This window comes from Accipiter gentilis, chromosome 4, assembly GCF_929443795.1.
Source record: "Accipiter gentilis chromosome 4, bAccGen1.1, whole genome shotgun sequence".
NCBI classification, from domain to species: Eukaryota; Metazoa; Chordata; class Aves; order Accipitriformes; family Accipitridae; genus Astur; species Astur gentilis.
Genome location: NC_064883.1, coordinates 10,036,692 through 10,064,331, shown reverse-complemented (window position 1 = coordinate 10,064,331; position 27,640 = coordinate 10,036,692).

Sequence of the window (27,640 nt, the reverse complement as noted above, 5' to 3'; positions counted from 1 at the left end):
CAGCAAAGCCGTTTTCTTTTTGTGGTAACAATATACATTACAAAGTTTTCAGAGCTGGGAGTGGTGAAGAACAAGGAGACAGAGAGGAAACAGAACCTTCAAATACATTTCCTTCCTGCACACTTTCTGCTGAACTGAATTTTAATTTTATGTAGAAAATACTTGCGCCATATCTATATTCTCTTATATTCCCAGGCATTCTCTCAAAAGGAAAACCAACAGCACAATGCAAATTTTTATGCACCTAAGTGATATGTGCTCAGAATAGTGATTGGCCCCCTGTGGTATAGGGAAAAAATGAAAATCTTTGCTAATTAGGCACCTTTATAATAAGGAAATTTAATGGTTACTGTTATGCAATCAAGAATGAGAATTTCTTCCATTACAAAGAGCTATTCTTCACTACTATGCCAGCGCAACCACTAATTTTATTTTCAGATCAATAGTTTGTATGTTGAGTTAATAAATGTGAAATGTTAATGCAGTATCAAACAGCAATTTAGGCCTCTGGGTCCTAGTAACATCCCTTCTAATCAGCACACTCTGCAGTGATATATAGGGCTATCTATAGGGACAGATGAATCATACAATACAGAGAGCTGCTGTTAGCTCTTGTAATGATTCCAAGCTGGACAGGCCTCTCCAAAGAGGAGCTGACCATATATGCTTTTTTATCTTGTTTGCCCAATAAAATCTGTATAATTGTAAAACTTGTTTTCTCAAGAGATATAATGCATATTTAATCTCTGTCTCAGGCCAGTTGAGCTAATAATGATTGCAATCAATAAGAAAGTCTTTCATCAGTATAGTTTTGTAATAGACACTTTAAGGGTCCCCAGCTATCAGATGAACCTACTTACATCTTGCGGGTAATTCACCAGAGACATCTTGTGAAAATTACTTAGAAGAGTTAACACTTATTTTCATTTGAAGCTTGTGAAAACCCTGCGAGATCAAGGGAAAATGAAAATATTTTATCTCTGCATTAGAATGGTAACTAGCAGGTTCAGTTTTCAAAGGCCCCTCTTCACAGCCTCTGAAATTACACAAGGAATGGTTTGCATGCCAGCTTTCACATGCAACTCAACTCAAAAACATGAGTTTTACACAGGCCAAAAATTTTCCTATGAAAACCAGGCATGCAATATTGCATTAAAAGTTAAGAGAACACATTTGAAAATTTGCCCCTAATTGTCTAGTGTGCTGTGCTTGCAAATGGATTCACTGCCAAGGTATATTTATGGGACACGTGAAAGTCATTGTTATTCTCTTTTTGTTCCTCTTGCCTGCTTTAGTCATTTGGGTTCTCTAACATTTTCCATATGCAAGTGATGGTAGCAGAGGGCCTTGATGTGAGGCTGTGTGAGTGTCTGTAGCTCTTCTTGACAGCCAGGTTCCTTCTCGGGACTAAGCAGCTCTCAACAAACTCTTTGGCCGCATGAAGCCCAGGCTAGCAAGTTGTATTCTAGATTAAGCAAGTCAATGTAACCGTTCCATGGACCCACAGGGCGGCCAGCTTTCCTGACTATACCATGATGCCTGCAATGTTTTAATTTTTATTTCAAGCCCCAGGTCCTAGGACCAAGACGATCCTGGCTTTTCTTCAATGAAAATGAGTTTCCAGTCCTCCTCTTTGTGAGGGAAAGCTTGACATTCTAACTGAAAGGCAAACATGGAGTGTGGAGCTTAAGACTAGAACTTTTGGTCTTTAAATACCCTGATTTCTAAACAAATTTGTTAATTTTTAAGGTCCAACTCCTGATTTTGGAATTGTATGCAACAGTGATACTGCAAGTTCTACCAAGCACATCATTCCTATTACCTTGCTGTTGTTATTTTAATGAATAATGGTGTTTCTATCTCAATGGTTATTTTAAAGTGATGCTTGAAGGCCAGCCAAGGTGAAGTTTGTTCACATTAGATTTTGTTTAAACAGTTGCAAACACTAATCTGTCTCAAATGTATTACAAAGATATTGTCTAGGATTTCTCATGTAAAAAACTATGTTACTTTTTACTGAAAGATGACAGTTAAAAATGTTGATAAACTGAACCAAAGGTGCAGACATTAAACCTTCATGTGTTGCTGCTGAATGTTTTTCCCCTTACTCCATGGAAAAAAAAGGTAAAAAGCATCTTACATCCTTCACACAGAGGACTTGTCTTTGCAGAACTAGAGTAATTGTAAAACCATTTGGCCCATTTCCATCCAAATTATAAGCACGTGTTTAAGATACAGTGGAATGGTGCACGCTTCACTATGTACAGCGTAGTATGCGAGAGCTGAATTACCATGGAAAAAATGCTAAATGCTAATGCTAAAAAGTTTTATTGATATGGAGCTTTAAATTTTAAATATGAACAGATAGGTATTACATCATGGTATAGACCAAGTTAGATGAAAACAGAATTGTTCTGAATATTTGCCATTCTTTTCCTAACCTGGGTAGCAGGCAAAACAAGAACTAAGGAGAGAGAATCTTCTATGTTAAATACAGTGAATATAAAGCATGTGTATCTTCACATCAGTAAAGATACATGCAGAGAGGGATCATTTCAGATAAATGAAAACAAATTAGATTCTAAGTACCAAGTACCACTGCAAATTTAGTATCAGCTTTGTAAATGAATATAATTCTAGCATTGCTATCAAAATGGTGCGCGGTTTGCCTGTGGGTTATCTATACAGAGATTGTTAGGACCTTGCAATAGCTATAATGGAAGATTCAGTCAATAGTATAACTTTCCCATCTGATTGACTTTATGAGTAGTCATGCAGAGATCAGAGGTCAAATTCGAGACTTTATGGCAAATTTGAGAAAAATTACCTTTTGTTTTAAGACTCCAGGAGGAATCCAGCCATTGTAATAGTCATTTAGAATGCAGCAGATACATTGTTATTATGCTAAAATATAAACTAATGACAAATTTTAAAAGACAGGAAAGAAATCAGCAATACAAATTCTGGTTAGCAAAAAGTTATTACAAATTATCCATGGAGATCTGAGGCAAATATTGCCTCTGAGCATGCTTGTCCATGCAAAATGAGTCTTCACATGAAGCAATGATTCTTGGTTATTTACCCACTTAAAAATTACCACTAATCTGCAGCAGAGCTGTACAGGAAAATATTCTAGTATGTAGTGCCTTAGACTACACCAATAGCCACTCTGTAGGTACTCCTTCTCCTTACACCCTTTAGACTCATATTTTAAGATCTTTTGCATGCCTAACATCAAACAGTGAAATGTGAGTCCTGGGTGAGACCTTGCTGCTTAGCTTAACTTTCCCTCCAAGAGCCTTCAGACATACCTGCTTCTCACTGCTGACATAGTGATATAGGCAACTTAGGCTCTTATTTTAGATGGTCTATATTTTATTGTGTGTGAGAAAGATACTTGAATGCAAGTAAGATGCTGGTTAGGTAGACTCCAACCCAAAATATTTTTCCTGCTTAAAAGCAGGAAAAAGACCTAGGTACTGACAGACCATACCACTGCTAAATATTAATTAAACACTGATGTATAATTAGGTAGAAGAGTAATTGAAAAAAGTGATTTATTATTTATGAATTATGGCATTTTAATTACATCTAGACAACTCCTAATAGTTCATTTGAAAGCCTCTGCACTTTACACATGTGGAAATAAGCATTCAAAGATGACTTTCTATCACAGGCCCTTCTGTTTAATCATTTTAAATACTGGCACAGTTTTTCATGGCAGTAATCTACATTAGATTTTGCAATGTCTGGGTTCAGTTGAGAACTTTTGGGACCTTGCTTGCATCCCCTGTGAGAACAAGACATTTGTAATTTGAGGACTATAACACTTAGCATCATGTTGAGTATAAATCAGCTTGCTACCTAGCGCCTACTCCTGAGTATCTGTTATATGAAAATATTCCTTAAAAAGAACATTTTATAAAAAAGATCATTAAGATGTCATTGGACTTGCAGAACGAAGGTCACTTGTACGATGATTGATAAAAGGTGTGAATAACTTTTCAGACTCTGAAATAATAGCAGTCTTACAGACGGATCCTCAGAAAAGGTTAGCTGATTTTTGGACTGGAAAGGATGTAGTCTGAGGACTGGCTGCTAAGGGGCTATCGCTTGGGAGGGTTTCCCAAAGTGCTGTTTAGCACTTTGCTAAGGAAATGCTCTTTTGACTACCTTGGGCAGGAGTGTGGCATGCCAATTTTCCATCCAGTGTTGCCAGTTGTCTGAGTGACTTCTCCAACTTCATTGGGCTGTTTGTGAAACCACTCAATGGCTTCTGCCTGTAAATACTCAGTCAGAGAGCAGGGAGGAAGGAGCGTCCCACCAGACAAGGATCAGGAGCAATTACAAAACATGTGATTGGGGGCTAAAGAAGGACAAGCTAGCTCACATTCCTCATACGCTGTGTTTTGTTAAGGGCAGACATTCCCTCTTTAGAAAAAAGCATCATTCTAAAGCCCACCCTCCTAATGCAGTCACATCTGGGAATCTGTGATGCATACTCTTTATCGCCATTTTAAAGACAGTGCTGAGGTTAAATTTCTAAAAGTAAAGTTTGACCAAGAAAGGAAAAAGAAAACTGTTTTTTCTGCACTAGCTGGAAGGAGAAATTGACCAACCTTTATGACTAGTTTATCACAAAATGTGGAACTTCTTACTGAGATGTTCATGTTGGCAAAATTTTTCTCTGCCCTCTCTCCTTTGATATATTTGTAGGAAAATATTTACAATGAAAATACTGTCTATTCAGTAAACTGTAATTTCACAACAAGAACAAAGCTGCAGCAATTACTTTCCTATCAAGTAATTCTGTGGATTTATACTATCATTTAGCAGGTGGCCTGTTGACCTTCAGCCACTGGATAGTTCTATGTGTTGTGAAGTGGCTGTTCTTAAAATATAACATTTACCTGCTGAGAACAACATTATACTATTTATGAAACCATATAATTTCAATAGCCAAACTCAGCAAGATTTTATTGCTCTCTCCACCTGTAATTGTGGAACAGCTGACTCATCAGTCCATAATCATCACTTACCAATGAACAGCTTCACTAAAACTCTCAAAGTTACTTGTTTTCTCATCATTCCTGCAAGCACAGCCTCCCCCCCCTCACCTCCCTCACTTTCGTGGACAGTAAAAGAGCCATCTCAAAAACTTATAATTAATTACAGTTCAGATTAATACCAGGGAAACATTCATGCAACAAACTTTTCACTGCCTTGCTGAAAGAAAGATGTATACTTTACTAACATGAAGATAAAATAAAATTCATTAATATCTTAAAAAATTGTATGTATTTTAGCAGTCAGTTTACCTTTTGTCTAAGACGTATTAAAGTAAACATTCCTTCAAGGATAGAGACCATTTCCTCTGTTTTTCCTCATTCACTACCATAGAATAATTCTTAACAAGCTTTCATCTACCTAAGAACTTTTCCCCTTTAAATCTTTTGACAACAGACATAATTCACTATGGTCTGCAGTATTTGTTAAGGTATCAAACATCTGTGAAGCCAAAAATTTTCCTATTTATTCCCTTCCATTTTTAGTCCAGGGACAGGGGAGAAACCTTTGCTTTTGTAATAGCTGGAGCTCTATATTAATATACGACTGTAGTCAAATCATGCTTCAGGGTTTTAGTGAATTAGTTGCAAGGAACAGGAAGGAATACCCGGCCCTTTGGTATGCAACTGGAATTTGAATTTGGATTTGGTTTTTTTTTTCCCTCCTGTTTAGGCATATGCTCTTGCAAGAGCTGGGGTTGGGACACCAGGCAGGACGGCACAGCACCCTGAGCCTCTTTTCTCAGGTGCTTCCTGGTACATGATGTTATGACTTATTCAGAGTCAGACCGTTGACCAGAGTTGGAGTGAGGGAAGGTTTGGCAGGAACCCCGTTTTTTGCAACATAGAATATAGGTCACCTGTCAGAATAATCTGAATCTAACAAATTCCCTGCCCTGCAGCAAGACGAACTGTTAAACTAAAGAGCATGGTCACATCTGCAGAGCAGTAAATTAATGCTCCTCAGTGGATAGATGGTTGGGGAGTTCACCATAAATACCTCAGACTACCTGTTTTCTACTAATGGCATACAATCAGTGTATGACTGACAAACTGAAATACTTCAGGTTCACCTAAGTCATTGAATTCAATCTGTCAACAACTGTACTAAACTGCCTGGCTTGTGCTCTGCAAAAGGTCAGGCTGAACAATGTGAAAAATCCCCCATGGCAAGAGGCTCTGCGAGTCTGGGGGATTTGTGCAATAGAATTTTAATCGCTCACTTATGTTTGCAAGGGAAGAATAATAGCATCATAGGCACCAAAGAAATGCTACAGTAGAACTCAGCATGGATGACTCAGTAAATCCAGGATCCAGGCTTCAAGAAGGACTCTTGATGTCAGAGCAGGTGGTCCTCTTCATCTCTTTTTTTTTTTTTTTCTTTCAGTAGAGCATGTAGCTGTTGTACATAATCAGGTGATCATGACAGGTATCTGTCACTACACTCAAAGTAAGTGTTGGTTATTAATCTGAAGAGACTTACCTTTTCAGATTGTTTCCAAAACTCCTACTACAACAACATTTACTCAGAAACCTTTCTATTGTTCTTTCAATAGCATTGCTGGGGGAGATTGGGCTTTTCAGATAAGCAGTATCTTTCATTGGCAGAGCATGTGAAAGGGCAGGGCTGTCCAGAGCAGAGTTCCTCTCTGTGAATTCCTTGGCACACCCTTGGCTCTGAACTGCGTGCCTAAATCACAGCAGTTTCCCAACAGCTCTATTCTATGTCAAAGTGACATCCATAGTCATTATCGTATTTTCCATGCTCCTGCATCCTCCATCCCCTACTTTCTTTTGCTAACGGGGAGGTCGTATTTGACTTTTATAATTGTCTTGCCAATATTTCTTTGAAAAGCAAACATTCTTTTATGCCCCTTGCAAAGTGACTTACATTTCTGTGATACTGGCTTGTGGCACGCTGTTCAGATAAACCAAGAGGAATTTTATTTGAATCATAGCTGTATCTGAAGTGCTAAGAGGCGCCTAAAGGAAGAAAAAAAAAAAGATGGAAAATACAGACAGGGTCAGATTCTCAGCAACTAAAAACTGTTATAGTCTTACTGCTTTTGAGTGACTTTGCACCAGCTGAAGATTTGACCCATGCATTAAAAATGTTGGGAAAGACAGTTTATTAGTCGTCTCAGGTAAATGGAAAGAATGCTCAGAAATGAAAGATTACGCCCTTTATTTGACTTCTTCAAAACATTTTTAGGTTTTATTGTTAATAAGATTAAAAAGGAGATGAGCAATAAAGATATTGGACCCAAGTTTATTATGAGAAAAAGTACATTTCAGGAAGAGTGCTCTCCCACCACTTAGGCTGAGAGTTTGTGTACACATCCTTCCATTCACGTTTTTTTATTGCTGTTTGCCTAGGAGAAAAAAAAAGTCCCTGTTAAAAGAATGTGAGCAGGAGTGCATTGCCTCCCCTTTCCAGGTTACTCTGATGTACTGATCCATGTATTTCCCATAACTGTGTAATTTTCTGCCAGTCATGATTGTAGATCCTTCAGTGGGTGAAACAGAATACTTCCCTTGAAAATAAAGCAAGTCATCCGACAAACTGTGTTCCTCCTGCCTTTTGTGGGCCATTCAGTGACTTTATTTTACTGAGGAACAAGGGGAAGTTTATAATAGGATCAGTTTTGTTTGCAATTTGTTTCTAATAGATGCCAATAAGCCGGTTAACTAGGCTCTAGTTAATGGAAATTTTATTGTTTTTCCCCCTGCAGTGCACATGACCTTTTCTTACAAGAGTTTGTGATTCTTGAAAACATGTATCTGCTGCCTTGCCTCGGGGTCTGCTTACAACAGCAGGGATATGACCATAGGCTCTTCTGAACTTGTTCAGCAGCCCTCTGCTTTGAGTAGACCGAAATACTTTGATCATCCTGTCAGTGGCAAATTTACAGCAACATACTGGCTTTTGTTCCATGTGTATTTCTCCAAATATAATATCTCCCTCAAGAAATCAATGATAAGCTGTTAAACTAAAGAGCATGGTAACATCCACAGAGCAGTAAATTAATGGTCTTTTGTGGATAGATGGTTACAGATTTCATCATAAAAAATGGATAAAAGATTACATATCACACAGAGCGAAACTTTTAATAACTCAACATGACTTTTCTTAATGGGTTTTATTCATTTTAATCATTATAGTGTCAATGATGATTATAGCCTTATTAGATTCTGGTGATTGAGGAGCGTGTTTATGAGATATTGAAAATCTTAGTCTGTTCAGAAGTGTAGTTGCAGTCTGTGTAGGTTTGATGTGTAACTTCATCTGCAGAAGTAGGGCTTGCCAGAAGAGTTTCAATTAATACTTTTACTAAATTGCTCCTGTCTGTAGTGACCTAGGTCACAGATGACTTAAAGATTCCACAACATCGGCTTCTCAAAACAGTAGACCAGCAAGAGTGTAAATCAAAGAGAGCCGAGGGACGAAAAAAAAAAGGGAAAAAAAAGAAGTGGGGGTGGGAATCATACGGCAAAAGAAACCAATCTGCTTTCCTCTCTAGCAGCCACATAAGAATCTAGCCTTAAGTTATCACTCTAGGCTAGGTCTTCCTTCGTAATGATGGAGCTTTTCACATAGACTTAAGCGTATATGAACACTCACAATTAGAATGGCTCTTAATATTATCTGGAACGTGAACAGAATAAACAAAGCTGTTGGAACAACACTGTGTAATTATCTTTGCATTCTGAAGGAGAATTATTGTATCACTTTTTAAGAACTGTTTTTAAAAATGCATATCTATGCTAATTCCTTTTAATGTGGACAAGAATACACCAGACCACCTTTTTTTTTTTTTTTTATTTGGCTCTTGTTTAAAGCTTTTTTAAAGAATCCTTTTCCTTGTGAGGCCACAGATACAATCTAAAAACTACAAAATGAAAATGATGCCGTAAGTTTGTTTATAATTAAAAAGGAATATTTTTAGTAATCATATGTAGCGCTCTCAGGAGTGCCAGCTTCCCTTTGCAAATCAACAGTGTTATGCACTATAAAAGGGTTAGATCAGAGCCACAGAAATCTATCTAAATGATCCTGGATTAATTAATCTTTTGGGTTCTGAAAACCTGAGGAATGCCTCACATGCATCCTACTTCTTAGCCTCGTTCTGCCCTGTGGCCTATCCCTACAAAGGACAGGCTAGCTGGGTCCCTGCATGTGCTAGCAGGATGCTTGTCCCAGTCACTTCTGCTTGCCCTCAAGTACTACAGGAGCTGGGATCTCCTCCTGTGCTAGGGGAATTGGCAGGACATCTTCAGAGCTGCCCATGTCCTTCCTCCTCCCCCCAATCCTGCTTTGCTGGGTATGTTCCAGGTGCGGCAACAGCCAAGTCTATAGCACCTTCATCTCCTTGTCTAGCAACTGCTTCTGTGCAGTGTCTTGTCTCTTTCAGAACTCAGGCAAAATTCAGGGTAATCCCCAGAATCCTTTATCCTGAATAAGGATGTCAGGATTTGTCCTGCTAAGGATTCAATTAGACCTTGCAGTGCCGCTGGCTGTATTCTTTTTTGCTTCTTTTCAGCTCTAAAGCAATGCTAGCAATCTTCAAATATGTAAAAGACAGTTCAGACAGAAAGGAAATAAGCTTTCCTGTGTCCGCTGGGGATAAAACAGCAACTGTTGGGTTTAAATTGCAGCAAAGGAGGTTTAGACTAGACATCAAGAAAAAGCATTATAGATGGCTAAAGGTACAGATAGTTAGGGATTGCTGTTGGTCATCTAGGGAAGTTGTGGAAACATCATCTCTGGAAGTTATTTTAAGCTGTCAGGAGAACTAGACAATTTTCATAGCGCATTTTAGCCCGGTTTTTAGATGATTTCTAAGATTCTCCTCCCTGTTCAGAAGTTTACACTAGTTTTATTTATTATTTTTTTTTTAAGTTCTGGGTGGTCAAACAGTTTCTAATTTACCTCAACTTACTCCAGACTTGAGTTCTTCAATGTGAGTTTTTCAGGAACTGCATATTCTTTTCTAACCATCCAGATTGTACCAATCATCATGAAGTGGCTATCAACATTTTCTTACTTAAATCACCGTATTTGTTACTGAATAACCATACTTACAATAAAGGATTACAATAAAAATCTCATCATTATTACAGTGCCACAAATGGCCGCCAGAGGAAACCAACATGAATAAAAAAGTCTGGCAAAAATGCTTTGACTCAGTCAACATGAAGTCATAGTTCCATACATTAGCCGTGTAGATCTGTTTGCTATTCTTGATTCACTCTTCTATTATTCCATTTGCATTGCAGACAGAATGCTCCAACTGCAGACCAAGACAACAAGTGAATGAGCACTTGCTGTGTTCTTACAGATATATCTGGCAGATGACAAAATACAGACTAAAAGCCCACTGATGCTCATGTTCCTTTTCAGCATGCCAAGTATCATGTATTGCTTCAGAGGGTTTAAGAAAATGTCGTTCTTATATTGCTATGTTAGGCAACACACATGTATACAATCAAGGTGAGGGAACAGGCCTTCAGAATTACCATTCCTACAGCTCATTCACTTGATTCCTCTTTTCTTGCTAAGCCTATTGGAAAGGTAACAAATATCTCAAAGAAGGGGGAGAAAGGACAAAGCATGTTTGTTTTAGAAATGTCTGGGGATTTTTTTTAATTAATATGCCAATCACTCAGTAAGCTGCAGGGCAGACTCAGTAGCTGGGACAATCCAAATAAAGCCCACATGCTCCTGTTTCAGTCACCTCCCTTTCCTCAGGGCAGGCTTATTAACTCAGAAATGGGAGACCAAGGTTTAAAGTAGTGCTACACACTGAGAAGCAGAAATCTTTCTAGCTCTGTGCTGATGAAAAGTTGGGAATCAGCCTCTCTCCCTCTCGATGTCTCTATCTGAACCATCTTGTAGCTTCTTAGCTATCCCATGTCTCCCTCGCTCTCTCCTATTTGCTATTATTTTGCAGGAAAGCTGTTACGTGCTTTCAGGAAGGACCAGCAAATATGGCCTGGGGTTTGCCATGCCCCCTGTGCCCCAGAAAAGGGGCAAACAGGTTTTGAGCCTTGAGCTGTTGCACGACTCCGTCGAGATGGGTTTGGCTCTGCCCTGGTCCTCGCCAGACAGCGAGCTCCTCCGAAAACAAAGCCGAAGAGCTGCTCTCAGCTGCTCTGCCCCGGGAGTCAGGGAACGACGCTTTCGTCTGCGGTTCTCCTATTAATCAGAGAGCAAAGCAGACTGCTCCTGGCCCAGATCACCAGTAAATTACTTCCCGCTGCGTGCTGGGGTGGGGGGAGCGGAGGGCTGGGGCTCTGCCGGCTCCCTGGCAGCCTGCTCTGCCCGTCAGGCACAGACGGGGGATGCGCAGGGGCCACCCAGAGAGACTTACGCTTCCTTATTGCCTGGCATGGGTGCGTGGGGCAACCTTGCCCTGTATTAGCAGGAAACGCTCAGCAAATACGCCGAGAGCACCAAGGCAGAAACTTGCAAACCGCAGTCTCTTTATCCTTATGGGAAAGGCCGATAGCATTTAATAGAAAGCAAATACCTTTCTGACCTCTCCTATCGAGTTTCATAGGGATTGCTACAGACCCGGCTTTGCAGACAAGCATGGAGATGAGCATGGCTACAGGACTCTTTGGAGCAGCGTGAAATCCAGCTACCCTCCTGCTCAGCTTTAGTCATCTAATGAGCTCTCTATGTTTTGTCTCTATCAAACATTATGAGATACCGTAAAACTTCACATCATTCCATCAGAAGATGGACCAAGTTTCTCTAGTGCTGACAAACAGTACATTTGTATGTGCAGGATTTGTCCAACCGTGCTCAAGTCTGCATATGTTACCACCTAGTGACTATTCAGGGTACATTGCAGCATGTTCTGCACGTGATGATGTATTAGGAGAGTTGTAATGCAAGCAAATAAATGATGATTTATCAAAGTGACTGATCGATGCCATTAAATTAATATAGAACAGTATCAGCAGTAAATCAGGCAATTAAAAAAAGTGCCCTGATTTCCTTACAGTGATACACCAAAAATACCTTCTCCAAATATTTGGGTTTTCTTCATTAAGGTCAAGCAGACTATCCTGTTTCCTGGAATTTGGCTGGTAGGTTCACCATCCCATCTTTTCTTCTTTTATTGAGGTAATAACTAATCGTTTCTGCTCCATACCTTTGTCATATGTAATTGCCATTTTATTGTTCCCTAAGGTCAATTTTACTAAGACTTTTAAAAAGCTGAATTTAAAATGACTAATGCCGATTAAAAGTAGGAATTCAAGGTTGCAAAGCCTATCACAGCCTTATGCCATTTCCTGTGGCTGTATTTTAAGGTAATTAAGAGCAGATCTCCCTGTAGTGCATCTTTGTAAAGTAACTGCAAGTGTATTAAGGTGCAGACCTACCTAGTAAATATGCATGCTTGTTCGTGAGGTGGGAAGATTTTCCCAAGTGTTTTTCTAAATTCTTCTTTACTTCTGCATGTGTACCAATAAAGTTCTTCCAGTTGGCTATTACCAGAATTACTTTAAACTGCTTCCCCCCCAAAAGTCAAATCCAGGGATGGTAGCATGTCATATAGCAGCGGCTTAATCCTACTATATCTTACTCACCTGAGCAAGGCTGATACAACTTCTGGTGGGGCTGACAATGGCTCAGGATGGCATCTCCAATCCAGAGCTTCCTTATCCAGCAAGACAGGATTTCCTTCAAACTAAAATCTCAGGTATTTCTCTGGGTCTGTCAGTGCCAGCATCTTTGAAAATCAGGGCTACTAGCTTATAAAGATAGTGAGAAATTTTGCACTTTTGAAGTTCTTAAACCATGAAAAAGTAGGCTGTCAGTAAGCCCGATGGAGTTAATGAGCCTGGACGCTGGGCGTGGAACTCTTAGCAAAGGTAACGAGTTTTACCTTTCAGCAGAGCTTGCCAGATTTAGTCTATTTCTGCTTTTACTCCAAGGGTTTTACTTCTCAACCCGGAATTCACAGTTGAGAAAAATAAAGGTACATGCTAAAAGTTTCTGGAAAGACACTACTCAGCCTGTGAAAGAAAGTTGGCTAAAGTATGATATAGAGGAAATATTTTTATCATAATTATTATGATTTTTTTTGCAGCTCTATGATGCCTCTTTTTAAAGGTACTATAAACATTATTCGAACCAGGTTCCCATTACTAGGAAAGGTCAAATCTTACAGTAGACTCACAAAGTCAGGCTAGCCATTAGTAAATAAGAGTTTATGGAAAACTCATAAAGCACCTAAAGTGCCAGCTTATGTAATGTATCTAATATAATAAACACTCTGAGGGGAGTCTAGGAGTGGAAAAAATGCAGTTTCTTATTATAAAATACTTGAACATAGTCAAGACTTTAGAAATTGATCAAACTGTCTGAGCCAGAAGGCTTTGTCACGAAGCCTGAAAATCCAGGGGACCTTTAGCTTGCTGAGAGGAAGCATTTTAGCAGACCCTACAGGGTGAATCGTTAATACAAACTTATATCCACAGTGCTCTCAGAAGTTGTGTAGAAGAGTTATCTGGCACAGCCATTGTTAGAGTCACATTACGCTAACTACTGTACAAACAACTGCCTGGTTTGGGGTTACAACAACTATACTGTAGTGCCAGTAAGACCAAGTAATGCGGGAGGAATGGAGCATATCACTCATTTCTGTTGCATAGATGCCTTTTAAAGGGAGTCGCTGAGAAAGCCAGTCATTGATGGCTGGTTGGCACCGAGTTAGACTGTTTTCCTGAGCAAGGATATTCCCACAACAGTTATAGTCACCTGGTATTGTACAAACTACCTGCACAGAGGCGTTTGATTTGACACTCCATCATTGTGCTATTTTTGGCACGCTCCTTCCTAATTTGTGATTAACAAGGATTAGGTTGTTTTCACTTTGTAAGGGCTATTTATAGTTCAATAGGAGATTTCCCCCCACCCCTTCCCATTCCTACAGTGCATCAATGGCACGATTTTAGTCTTAACATGTGACCACAATTATACAGTCATGTTAAGTAATTAAAAAAAAGAGCTGATTATGAAATACAACGGACTAACTAGAAACATATGAACAATGCACTGCATTTATGCAACATATTTTCTTCTAGGAGAACTAGATCCTGACAAGACTTTGTGTGATGCTTTCACAACTAGCATGCCTCCTTCAAGCGGACTACGCTGTTTAGCAGTTCTGAAACACAACAAAATCATGTGGGACAGAAACTGTAGAATAAACCTGAACTTGAAATAATAGCAGGATTCAATGACCCAATCTTTCTGCCCTTGAACACAATGGGAATTTTAAGACTGAATTCAGTGGGAGCAGGAACAAGTCTGGAAAATAGTTATCTAAGAAGGAATTTGGCTGAGATAACAGGGCTATGATGCATTTGTAAATTCACAAGAGAGATCAATGTGACATAGGACTGTTCCCATAACAAATTAGCTGTGGGGTATTCTAAGTTGCCAGTATATAATCTTGATTTAGGGTGAAGTTATTAAAAGGACTGAATGCTGGCAGAGCTGTGGTCCCACTAAAGCCAGTAGCTAAAAAAAGTAAATTTTGAAACTTCTTAGTAATTATTTTAAATGCTGAATGTTTGTGAATCTTCAGATAGGGACAGAAAAAGGGATTTAACCTGCCTTCATCTATATTGCAGACCCTTCAAAATAACACAGCCATGTGAGAGGCGGTAGGCAAATGGCTCTACCCAGAAATTACTGCAATACACAGGGGTAATCTACACTGATTACTGTTAGCCTACGCTGATTACTGTTAGCGGTACTTTCCAACAGACAACAGTTGTATCAAGTTGAGGCAGATAGCAAGCGCACATGCGAACAGCCAGAAGAAACTGTTGTGGATTCAAGAAAAGGTATTGTATATAATGGAGCTGAAGAAGCATAGTAGTCTTCCCAAGGAAAAGTGCTTTCAAAGTAGCTTGGCTGGGTGATGCAAGGTGGGAGATATGTGACAGAGATGTTGGCCATAGGTCCAGGAGAACGGCCAGTAGCAGGCTGCTGATATCAGTGGTCCTGACCTCTTTAGCAGGACACATGTATGTACTAAGGGTGGGATCCAAATCCTGTACTGTCACCTATCTAAAAAAATGAGGTTTCTAGTCCAAGCTAGCCATTGAGAGAAGGAGGGGTTTTCACCCCATTGTAAGACAAAAGTGAGAAGAGGTGTGATGAAATCTTCTCTGGAAGAGCTTGTCTCCTTCCAGACACAACTGCAGGAGTCTAGACAGCCAAGATGCCAAGCTTTTGGACTGCTCATGGTGCATGAGATGCATCTAATGTCAATGGCTGCAAAATGCCTGCCTGGAATCCCCCTTCTCCCTTGCTATGTATGTTTGCCTACTCTGATGCAGCCATATGTTGTTAATGGGTAACTAGAGCCTGAACAGCTAGAGAGCTGGATCTGTACTTGCCTGCTTAGATCCCTGGCTTTGTTTGCTTTCCTATCTTCATGCCCACTTAACTGCTGCATGCAATCCATTATGCTTGCCCTACTGAGCCAAACCTGTGCTGTCCTGTTGCAATTCTCATTTACTCTTCCTCTGGTTGTCTGTCAGCAGATGGGTCCATTACCAAAGTGTTGTTTGTGCTGTTGTCAGATAGCCTCTTTCCCCATCGTTGCTCCATATAGGGTTGTAGCATGCTTTGCTGGAGCTGTATGTCTTTGCTGAGCCCCAGGAGAGCACTTAGAATAAGCACTGGGACATCAGAGTGCAAAAATCTGGTGGAGAGCCCTACGTGCAATTGGCAGTTTCCAGTTCTGCAACTCCCTTGGGCAGGTCTCTCAGTTCAGCCCTCCCTTTCTTCCTCTGGGCTTTCCTCCCACACTGTACTGCCTGCCCAGCAGCCTTCAATCCAGCCCACTTTCTGCTTCAGGGTCTTCTACTAGTGACAGTTAATACTCCAAAAAATTGTGGCCCAGAAAAGTTAGTAGCAGGCTGCAGCCAATAGTGAAATGACCACCCTTTTCATCTATTACAAACCTATCCACTACTTGCTCCCTCTCTGTTTTGTCCTCTTACTAGATAAAGCCTTTGGTGCAGAGATGCAAATCTCAGCTAGCTTTGATGTCATGAATACAAATGTTGTTTTTATTAACCTTCCAAATGACTGCCACTCTGGGCCACATCCTGCTTTTAGTTAGTCAAATGCAAGTAATGTTTCTGCTTGATTTATTTTCTGTTTTCCACATACTTGTATGGCTTTGATATAATTTTACACAACAGTGTTCTTATTTTCTTATGCCTTTTTGATTAGTTGGTCACTTACATATTATTCTCCTTCGCTGATAATTCTTTCACCTTTATAGTATAGTTTCCTGCCTTTACTAAAAAGTGAAACAGGAATAAGAGCCATTAAGCATAACCAAATATAATGCGATGTACTTTAGGAAGTCATTACACTTGTTCATTTGCATTCTTTATTGCTTGTTTTTCTTATAAAGTATCAGGAAACATGCAGATTACCATTTGGTTTTATTACTTAAGAGCTCCAGCCATCCTTACTTTAGATTAAAGTCATTGTTGCCACAATAGCTCTTCCACTTCATCGCAAAGGATTGAGCTTGCAGAGAAACACATTTAGTATAAATGGGTTCTGCTGGATCTCCAAGACTCCCGCCTAGATTAGGGCAGGTTTTTAAGTTGGAAATGACATATCTGAGCTGTGATCAGTTGTGCTATCTAGGCAAGTCTATTTAAAAGCACTTTCCATTTTAAATATAGCAATAAAATACCACACTAGCAAACCTTCTTGATAAGGGTAAAAGCAATACATCCAAATCCAATCTAAATTTGACATTGCCTAGAACAAGAATTCACATTGATAAGTCAGGACTCATTTACAAGGCCATAAATGGGTGGGTAGCTATAATTTGGGTATTAAACTTGTAAAATATATTGATGGCATGCAAGGGCTAAATAAATAATTTACTACAAGAAAATTGGAAATCTTTACACAGTACTTAATTGGCCAGCCATTCTCCTATGTTCTTGATAGCTTCCTATTTTGCATTTTTTTTTATTTTTCACACACTGAAATTTTCCCCATGTGTATTTTTTTCCAACTTCAGTGAATGTTCATAAGTTGCTATATTTCTGTAGACATAGCATGTTTCCATCTTTGTTTCGTCAGTCAATTACATTCTTTTTGACATTTTAATTTGTTTGTTTAAAAGCATGAATGAATCAAATGCCTTTTCAGGGCACGGCTCAGCTGGTGTTATTCTTAAAACTAAAATGAAATTGCCTCAGTGATCAGCCTAACTTTGAATGTTAGTTAAATCCATTTCCAGTGCAAAGCAGACCGAGATATTGTAGTTAATGGGTATTCCAGTGATCACAGTAAGAGTGGGATTGGCAGCTTTATACAAGCTGGTAAAAATCCTTATAATCACCTCACTGGCCAGTGTAACTGAGGGTAGTTGCAGTAAGGCCAATGCATTTTGGCTTTAAAGGAGTTTTGCCATCCACAGTTATTGAAAATATGGTTCTGAGATTCCATACAGGCCCTTGGTTGACCCTGGCCGCCAAAGCACCCCGTGAGTCATGAATCAGACCTACTAAATGTATAAGATTTTATTTTTAAATCATCACACTTGCTTTTTGTTGGATTTCTCCTCTGAAAACAGACTTCCAGGGTACACTCCCACCACCTTTTCCTGTGACCCAAGGAAGAGAAGTGGGGGCTTCCACCCACCTCCCCAGCTATTGTAATTTCTTTGGGTGACCATGGCACTACTGTACCTGATTGTATCCCTTTGATGCTCACGTGTACTCCCCATCTCTCTGCTGGAGCAGTAAAAGGACAAAAATGTGCCTTTCTTTTCCCCGTTAGGGGTGCTGTGGTTTCTCTGTGCAGTGTCTTTCACTGATTAAAGAGTTCAACTGCTTTTTAGAGGAATCATAGAATCATAGAATACTTTGGGTCAGAAGGGACCTTTAAAGGTCACCTACTCCACCCCCCGTGCAATGAGCAGGGACATCTTCAACTAGATGAGGTTGCTCAGAGCCCTGTCCAACCCGACCTTGAATGTTTCCAGGGATGGGGCATCCACCACCTCTCTGGGCAACCTGTTCCTGTTGCACCTTCATTGTAAAAAATCTCTTCCGTATACCTAGTCTGAATCTACCCTCTTTTAGTCTCAAACCGTTACCCTTTGTCCTATTGCAACAGGCCCTACTAAAATGTCTGTCCCCATCTTTCTTATAAGCCCCCTTTAGGCATTGAAAGGCTGGACTAAGGTCTCCCTGGAGCCTTCTCTTCTCCAGGCAGAACAATCCCAAATCTCTCTGCCTTTCTTTGTAGGAAGGGAAGGTGCATTTGAATTCAGGTTCCTCCTGGCCTGTTTTGGTTCATTCTCATCTTTAGCCATCCACAGCAACCTACTGTGCAAAGACATGCTCTAGACAGGCAGCAGTGGTGCTTCCTCATACACACATCCTTGGAGAGCTTCCCACTGGAAGCTTATGCTAGCAGCAGTGTTATTTTGCTGGTACAGTCTGTACAAGTTTCCTAGGAGACACAAGGTAGAGAGCCAGAGGACTTTGCAGGCATTAGTGCTTCCCTGTGAGGGTTTTTTTGCCAGGGTGAGGGTTTTTTTGCCAGGGTGAAATGCCATGACGAAACACATGCCATACCACCCCAAGTCATATACCAGACCCAAGGTAAGCACCATAGAGGTAAAGGAGCAAACCTGGAGGGAGTACAGCAAATTTGGGGTAAGCAAAGTGAGAGCTTCACTCCAGCTGCTCTGGGCCACTGCCATCAGCTTCCCTATTGTTACAGGCACCCTGAGACTGCCATCTAATTCCACTTTCCAGCTGCCCTCCCCAATAAATTCCTTTTAAAATGGTAGTTATTTTTGCTCAAAATATTTCCATTGTTTCCTGAGGAATGTCACCCCCCTCCCAGCTGGGACCCTGCCCCATGGGTCGGATTGACAGCACTTTGCTTAGCAGCCACATGACCACTTTGGAGCCCGGCCCTCGCTTCAGAGTAGAATATTTTGGGGGTGAGGGTAAAGTCCAGTATTCCTTGGGTGGTGATAGAGTGGGATGTGGGTTAGGGTTTTTAAGCAATGGTTGTTGTACCCAAATTCAGACATAAAAAAGTCTCTTGGCTGTAGGAGAAAGGGTACATGCTGGTGGAACTTACATGCAAGGGAGCCAGAAGAAAGAAAAACTTAATGCTCTGCTTTACATGTGTGTAGTGCGCTGCTGCCTGAGGGAGTAAGAACCCACTTACAACCCCACATGGATTACCCTGGCTTTGTCCAGGTGCATGAAACAAGCAGGGCCACACATCTGCTTATTTCCTCTCTGGGGATTAGAAATTGGAGGGTGGGAAATGAGTAGAGCCTGGGGTCCATTCGCACTTGCCAGCTCAGCTGAGCTGGTGAGCGCTTGAGGGGGTTGGGGGAGGAAGGGTGGAATATTATTTTATTTCTTGCTTAGGCCAGAGGTAAATGACTGCCTGAGGGAATAGGAGAGGAGAAGGTGTGCTGCTGAGTTACAGTGCCTCGGGGGGCTCCTGCTGCAATGGCACAGCTATGTAACGTGCTCCCTGGGGGATTGCATCTGAAATAAAACGTAGCCTGTTACTTATTGGCATTAATGTTCACTTACTAACGTCTTTTATTGCTTAACTCTTCTATTTTGGCGCCTGGGTAACTACTTAGGCTCTTTTAAATTCACTGGACCAAATTCAGAGATCACATATCCAGAGATCTACATAGAGTTCACAACTGGCAGAGTGGTGTGGACTGAAAGCAGTAAATTAAGAAAGTCTAGGGAGAGAGTCGTAATGAAGAAAAGGATCATGGTAGATAAGATTCCTGCCCCAACCCCCATTTACTTTCAGTCAGCTTAGCTTGAATAGGATCTTCTGTCTCCCTTAAATACTACAAATTATTTCTGAATCTGAGGTGTCTCTCAATGAAGAAGGATGCTGATTCGGAGACAGGAGTTGCTTGTGGACTCCTAGCACACTCAAGAAACCTTTGTGTAATACTTGGTATTATAACATGGAGGTCTTAGCTCTCCAGTAATACAAAGTATACAGGCAAAACAACATCATGATAACCTTATATGAGTGTTTCCATGAACTATCCCACCAGTAAACCTGCCCTCAACATGAAAAGAACACCCACTATTCAGTATATTTCCCTCTACCCTTTATTTCCTTATTTAATTACCATGAAGCACGTCACTACCCTGTCTGCACTCTAGTCCGTAACTCAGACACTATTTTTTTAGTGGGTGTTTCTCTGGGTCATTGCATCCTGGCTACATGCAGAGAAAAAACGAAGAAACAGTCTTTCTCATCCAGCTCTCGAGACAGTTATGGCAGCGGCGTTGGTTCAAGCCCAAACATTCCCCATGCACAGCATGGGCATGGATGTCAGGGGAGGACTGTTTTGTTTTCCGGCCTTGGCTATCAGACTCGTGGCTGGTTGTTGGCCATTAAGTATGCTGCTGTCAGGTGGCTTTTCTCAGCCCACCACTTGGTGCCTGTCATGCTTTTCCATGTCATCTCTCACTCATGCCATGTCTGCATTTTCAGGCCCCATCACATCATGGGCTCACTCTCTTTCACATCCCTTTCTAGTACTTCCAGCTCCCACTTCCCATCAGTATGCATTCCCCCCCAATATTCTGTGCTTTCTCATCTATTTTCCTTCAGATACTGAAGGTACATCCCTAAATCCTTACCAAATGACCTCATTATCTGCAGTCAAATGCTGTCTTGAAGCTCTGCTCTGCCACACTGCCCTCGAAAAAGCCATCAGACCCATTGCCTACAGTGGGCACCCCTGCTCCCCGATTAGCATCTACCCATCTGATGTTTCCTGTCTTTTAAGAGAGAGAAAAGTCTATCTTTTTACTGTTTGTACAGCTCCTAGCACCCTGGGACTGACCTTATTGCTCTAGCCATACAAAATGCATGTAACAGTATCTTCCCCAAAAGCCATGGCCATCTTCCATAAGATTTCAAATTACATGCCCGCCCAAGGGTCCTCCCATGCTACTGAGCCATCACACAGCAGCTGGGAAGGAGAAGGGGGGAAAGGGGTATATACAGAGTTCCTCAGTAAGGCGGGGGGAGGAGAAGAACCAGCTCTGTGTATTTAGTTACAGTTAATTATAAGTTTATGACCTTATGATGCAATTGTTGTAACTCTTGCTCAATATACTTTTCAGGCAGAGCGTGCTGAACATACAGAGGGGGTGTATTTTATGGCTGCAGTGTTTGCTTGGGCTGTGCAGATAAGAGAGCTGTAGAGAGGTCTCCACGCAGGGTGAAGCGGAGCCATTTTGGCCGAGTAGTATTGGCAGGGTCTGAGCGTCTCTGCCAAAAGAGCTTATGAAGTATAGGTGTAAGTCACACTGATCTGTCGTCCTCTGCTTTCTCTGGCAGCAGGGGTTCTTGCACTTTGAGAGGAGAGGAAAACTAAGGGAGGGAGTAGCTGTCATAAACATGCAAGGGAAACTAGAAGAGGATTTTTTTTTTTTTAAGAGAGGCAGCTTTGGAATTTGACATTTGTTTCACCAAAAGATTTCCAAATGCTGCACAATTTTTTTTTCACACAGTTCATATATATTATGCCCATTTTATGGATAAGCTAACTGATTCAGAAAGTGAACAGCAAATAGAGTGTCATTTGCAGGTCTATGAATAGATTCAAAGACCCTTGAAACCTTAATCCACTTGATCCCACTTAATGCCTTCAAGATGCATTAACAGGACAAAAAGAACTTTAATCAACGCTCATCAAACTCAGTTTAGGCACTGTAACCCTTCTGCTTACAAGGGTAGCCACATAAAGAAAAATAAGGAAGCATTAGCTTGCATTTCCCTGAAAAATAAGTAAGCAGGAATGTATGCCACATCCTGGCTGGCATTTTAATCTCATCAAAGCGGAGCTTTAAAAATGGCTGTTCTTTCCCTACTGTGCTTTCCAAGATGCACAGCACAAATGTGCTCTGAACACAACAGAACTAATTGAACAATCACAGCAAAGGAGGTCAAAACCCAACAAACAGTGTAGCATCTAAAATGACTCTGGAGGATTTTAACAGATGGACACTTGTAAATCTAACAGGATTTCCTACTGGTGAGAATGCCTTAGGTAAAATTCAGAATGTCTCATTAAATTGTCAGCCAGCTATAAGGCATTGCTCATGTGAATACGAACAGCTATGCAGCTTTACTGTAAATACACACAGCCATGTATTAACATAGGCCTGAAAAGCAACATTTGGATGCGAGTTTGGTTAGAAAACCCTTTCAAAATTGAAGGAGGATCAGATGTAACGTTTCTGGCTGGGATCCATTAGAGATACAGAAGGGAAATTAAGCTGGGGGTCAGGCTTTTTCTCTCCCCCTTCTCAAAGTTGTATGATTTTGCCTGCTTGTGCACTTCCATGCAAATTTGCAAATCAGTTTGGTTTAGACTTCTCTAATCCATTTTGCTATTGCTTTCTTGTAACCTTGCGCGTTCTTAGGCTGTTGATGAAATGCATCAACAGACTCAACACAGGTATAATAGTGCTCTGTGTCTCCCAAGTAGATGCTCTCGTGCCAAGAATTTGAATGTAGGTTAGCACAATGCAACAACACAGTGGTTGCACGTTTCCACTTTTACACGTTTGTTTTACATAGTGCCAGTGATCTGGATAAGGGCAATTAGTCTGTTTCTCACCAAAATGCTGTGTGTGCCCCTTTACCTCCTCCAGCAACCCTACTGCTTATGAGATCTGTGAGCCTGTTGTTCAAATCCACATTCCTGTACAGTCCCACTTTCTTGGTAAGAAATAGTCTCTGCTGGGTTTATTGGCATTTCTCACAGTATCTGAGTTCAAAGAAAATGATTACAAGTTAAGACAGAGCTCTGTTCTTTAAAGCGCCACAGTGTATAGATCTGTTGAGTGATATATAACATAGAACAACTTCCAACTGAGGAAAGCTTAACACAGCTCGGGCTAGCTTGCTGATAGCTGCTCAGCTCCTAGAATTACTGCTTACAAACCATAAAGGCCCCAGCTTGAGTTTCATGGAGCGGGGGGGGGCGATGTGTGTTGTGCACACCGCAAGTACAGCCACAGGGCGGGTAACCCGCCAACTCCCTAACCTCAGCCAAAAAATCTGGCCACTGCCTGACAGGCAGAGTATGTGTATTCGCTGTCTATCAGTGGCAGCAAAACAACTTAAAGTCAAAAAAGAATCGTGTGAAACCACCGAGTTCAGTCGCGGGAGTATAAAAGTGCCAAATCGACAGGCTTGGTATCTGTTAAAACTGCCCTTCATTTCTGTGATATTTTTGGCAAGGAAACAGCCCGTAAATATAAACAGATCACTTCCCTCCTTACTGAAAAGCAGGCACCTCAGAGGGAGGAAGCACACTGCATGTTTATCAGAGTCATAAATTCTGCACAAGATTTTAGAACCGGCACGCAGAGGCAAATTTCATGATCGAGCTAAGAGACTCAAGGAAGGACAAGTTAACTGTGAGAGAAAAACACATGCAGTGTATCCCCCAAACCACAGAACACACCTCTGTTGGGGACTGTTTGCACTTACAGTGAGTAGAGGAATTGTACCTGGACAGGACACAGGGATCTGTGATTACTGACCAAATCCTTTAGCAGAGAACAAGCCCAGCACTCCCGGGCTGGAATAGTAACCATGGAGTTGTATTCCCATCCAGCATCTGGCTGGAGAGCCCTCATCTCCCCAACACCCCTCTTCCACTCCCAAGGCTCTTGTAGTCAGGCTGGCACTGGAGAAAGAGCATCGGATGTGTATGCATGAAAATGGGTTATGGTAAGATGCCCACACTGGTACAAAAATTGTGCTTGGTGTCACTGTAATTCAAAAGTAAATAGTGCACAGCGCATTGTTACACTAAATAAAGCAAATGCAATCTTCATTAAGAGTTTTAACAACAACAAAAAAAGATAGACCACACATGCCAGGCAAGATACCTCAATACTATGTTATATGTATACTTCATATTTACTCTGGTTGATCAGAAGTGTAAATTACTTTTAATGGAAAATTGTAGGGCAGCATGTATTGTGATATTTAAAAAAATGAGGATTTTGATTAAAAATGAAGAAGTTATTAAAAATCTATTGTTTAAAGACTATTTTCTGTAGAGGTTACTCTTTCTTTTTCAAGTTTAAATTTTCTTCATTTTCCCCATCTAATTTTCCCCATCTTAACTGCCCGCCTTTGTTTGAATTCTGCCATCATCAAGCATATACTAGTACATTACTACTTTATCAGAAACTTAATGATACACACAGTCCCTTTTATCTTTCAGCATCTTTCTCCTTTCTTCATACTTAAAAGTGTCTTTCTTTTCACTTGTTTCTAAATTGAGTGTGAAGGAGAGAAGGAGGAAAATTACTAGAGTATTAATGATAGAAGATACGCTAAACCTTCAAAACAAGAAGACCATGAAAACCAACATAAAGGTGGAGTTCCTATACTCTTTTATCCATGCCCAGTGTGTGTTAGAGTTCTTTACCAGGACAAAAAACCCTTGAAACTTTATCTTTTGCACTGGAGCAATCCTGGTTTTGTGGTTATGGAGTTGCACTAGTGAAGCAAGGGAGAATTGGGCACCAAATCTCTACAGTGGGACAAACCGCTCCAACAGCCCTCAGAGCTGCCGTGGTAGCCTGCTCCAGCGTGCTGCTGTCCTGAGCACGCTTGGCAAGTGACTGAGTAATGTGCTGTTCTCCTACACTTTGGCAAATCAGAGAACTCTAAAAGATTTGTGAGATGTGACACGTTGACGAAAGCCTTGTTGATTCTTCCCTGTTACAGCACATTTATCTATATAGCTACTAGCTCTCTTCTCTGCTATAATCTCTACCAGGGTGCATGTCAGAGAAGTCAGATGTACTGATGTGTAATTCCCATAATGCCCCCAGGAGTCCTTTTTGATATCACCTTTGCTACTTTATATTCATCTGGTATTAAGGTATATTTGATCAGTAAGTTACCTGTACCACAATTAATAAAGCATTTTCATACTTAAGTTCTTTTAGACATCTTGTGTGAATATTGCCTGACTGGTAATTTCTTATTGTTCTGTTTACTGAGTTATCCTACAGACTGTATTACTAACACTAAAATGTGAAAATGATCCTTGGATTCATAGACTCATAGCATCACAGAATGGTTTGGGTTGGAAGGGACCTTTAAATGTCCAGTTAATGGTCATCCAGTCCAACCTGCAGTGAGCAGGGACATCTTCAACTAGATTAGGTTGTTCAGAGCCCCGTCCAACCTGACCTTGAACGTTTCCAGGGATGGGCCACCTACCACCTCTCTGTAGATGCATCCCTTTAAAGAACAGCTCTATTGTAAGAACCTTGCTGAGGTCCTCTTAGTAAGCACAAATGCAAAGGATTCAATTAGATTATCAGTAACAGTTTTATCTTTCCTAACTGTTCCTTTTATATTTTGTTAATGTTTTCACCATGCCAGGTCTTTGGAAGGCATCCTATTTCCGATGAGTTTGTTATTATTAGTTTTTATGGCTATAGCATAAAATCTGAATCCAGATTTGAACTTTCCCAGATTTTAGAGGTTCAGATTTGGACTATTATAAAAATAGGATCAAGATGTGGAGCCTGAGGCATGGCTTTGAGCCTAACATTGCTTGCAAATATGGCTATGCCCTTGCAAGGTGACTCAGTAAAATAGCATGGTAGAGTTCCAGGTGCTCATTTTCAGCTCATTTATTCCACATTGGACTACTCACAAGAAAAAATACATTGTTCATGCTGTGCAAATGAGACACAGGGACTTGGTTATTTTCTCTTCAGGTGTAAACATCATCAGAGCTGCACAAAACCCCTACAGAGTACAAGGTAGTCTGGAAGTTCTTCCCTGCTGGTGATCACGTAGGAGAAGAAAAGGACCCACCTGTGAGACAAAGCCTGTATGTTTATCTCTTACAAGTCTATTGGCCAACAAACGTTGGATCATCAAGAGGGAGCACCTACATTTTTGCTCTGTTGTGTTATGAGCCACAGCCAGCTCGCTGCAACCAACTTCTGAGCTGACTACCAGCCACATAGCCATAAGGAGGGTAGTGACCTAGCTAATAAAACCCTTCTGAGAGACAGCTATATTACCACCCAGCTGGGGTGACACAGCTTTTAGCTAACTTGTGGTGTAGGCTTACACCTGTTGGGATTCTACCATTTAGTATATTCTGGAGACAGATTTATGGACCCACCTGGAGGAACGTGGCTGGCTGGCTGACTGACTTCTGAGCCTCTCCTCCAACCCAGCAACCTCACTTCAGTTTTCTATGAACTGCTAAGAGTAAAAGATGACCTCTCAGACAAGTAAGTGTTCATCTTTTTTATTTGCCATCTTCTCCTCTTGTATATCCCATGTGTTTACTGTATGTCAGCCCTCATTATAACTTCATATTCTGCCATTGAAACAAGACACACAGGTGAATAAAGATATTAAAATGACAGTGGTGTGTTTGTGAAATGTAGTGCTGTTTTTCTGTAACACCACTTCGCATAAGGCAGGCAAGTAAGGAGAAATTAGATTTGCTTCTAGGAAGATTAGTTTGATAAAAATAAAAGTGTTGGGGAAGGTTAAATTTTGATGACCTGTTTTTTTAACTCCTAACCACATACCTCAGCTCTGTAAACAGTAAATAAACTCAACAACAAACTCTCACTGTGTGATTTTTACCTTACTTGTACTATTATTAATTGTCAGAAAGATAAGAGAGAAGCGAAGAAAGGAAGACAGAGACTAACCCAAAAGGCTTTTTTTCTGGGGGGGGGGCGGAATCCTAATGTGCAACTTCTGCTCATGCATTACCTTTTCCCTGAAAACTCATGGCTTAATATTAAGTACAGCAGTACGAAGTAGCTGATTTACTCTGCACATCAAATACAGCAAATAACTCTCCCACGTAAAGAAGAGAAAGCTTTTCTGTAATTGAGCTCTCGCCAAGAAGAAAGGGGAGAAGGCAGGGGAAGACACAACTCCTGACATTATTTACTGGTTATATGCAAATTTAAAAGATTATCCAGACAGCTAAAGAACCATGGGGTTTTTTTGCCTTTTTGTGGAAAAATTAGCCATTTTTTTGGTGGTAAAGATACATGTATAAAGAGGTAAACTCTGAAGAAATTGATTGCACTTTTCAGCAATCATATGTCTGACAATTTGTTAAAGACAGAAAGCTTTATCTTCTGTCATATTATTAAAAAGTCATAATACTCTGACAGACTTTTTTTTCTGTTCTTTTTTTTAATCCAAGCAAGCAGTGTGTCTGTTCTCTTTACTTATCTAATGCTTTGTCAGCAAGACAAGGAAGAATTTAGATTGTATTTCTAAGATGAATGCAGTTGTAAGGGTTGCATACCATGTTCACAAAGCAAAATCATCTCACTTGGCTCACCCTGGCTAGGGAGCATTCTCCTGAGGAGGCTGATCCTTACAGAGTTGGAAAGCCAAGAGCAGTGCCAGGTGTCCTGAACCTCCTCCCTACCATGTGTCTTGAATAAGCTGA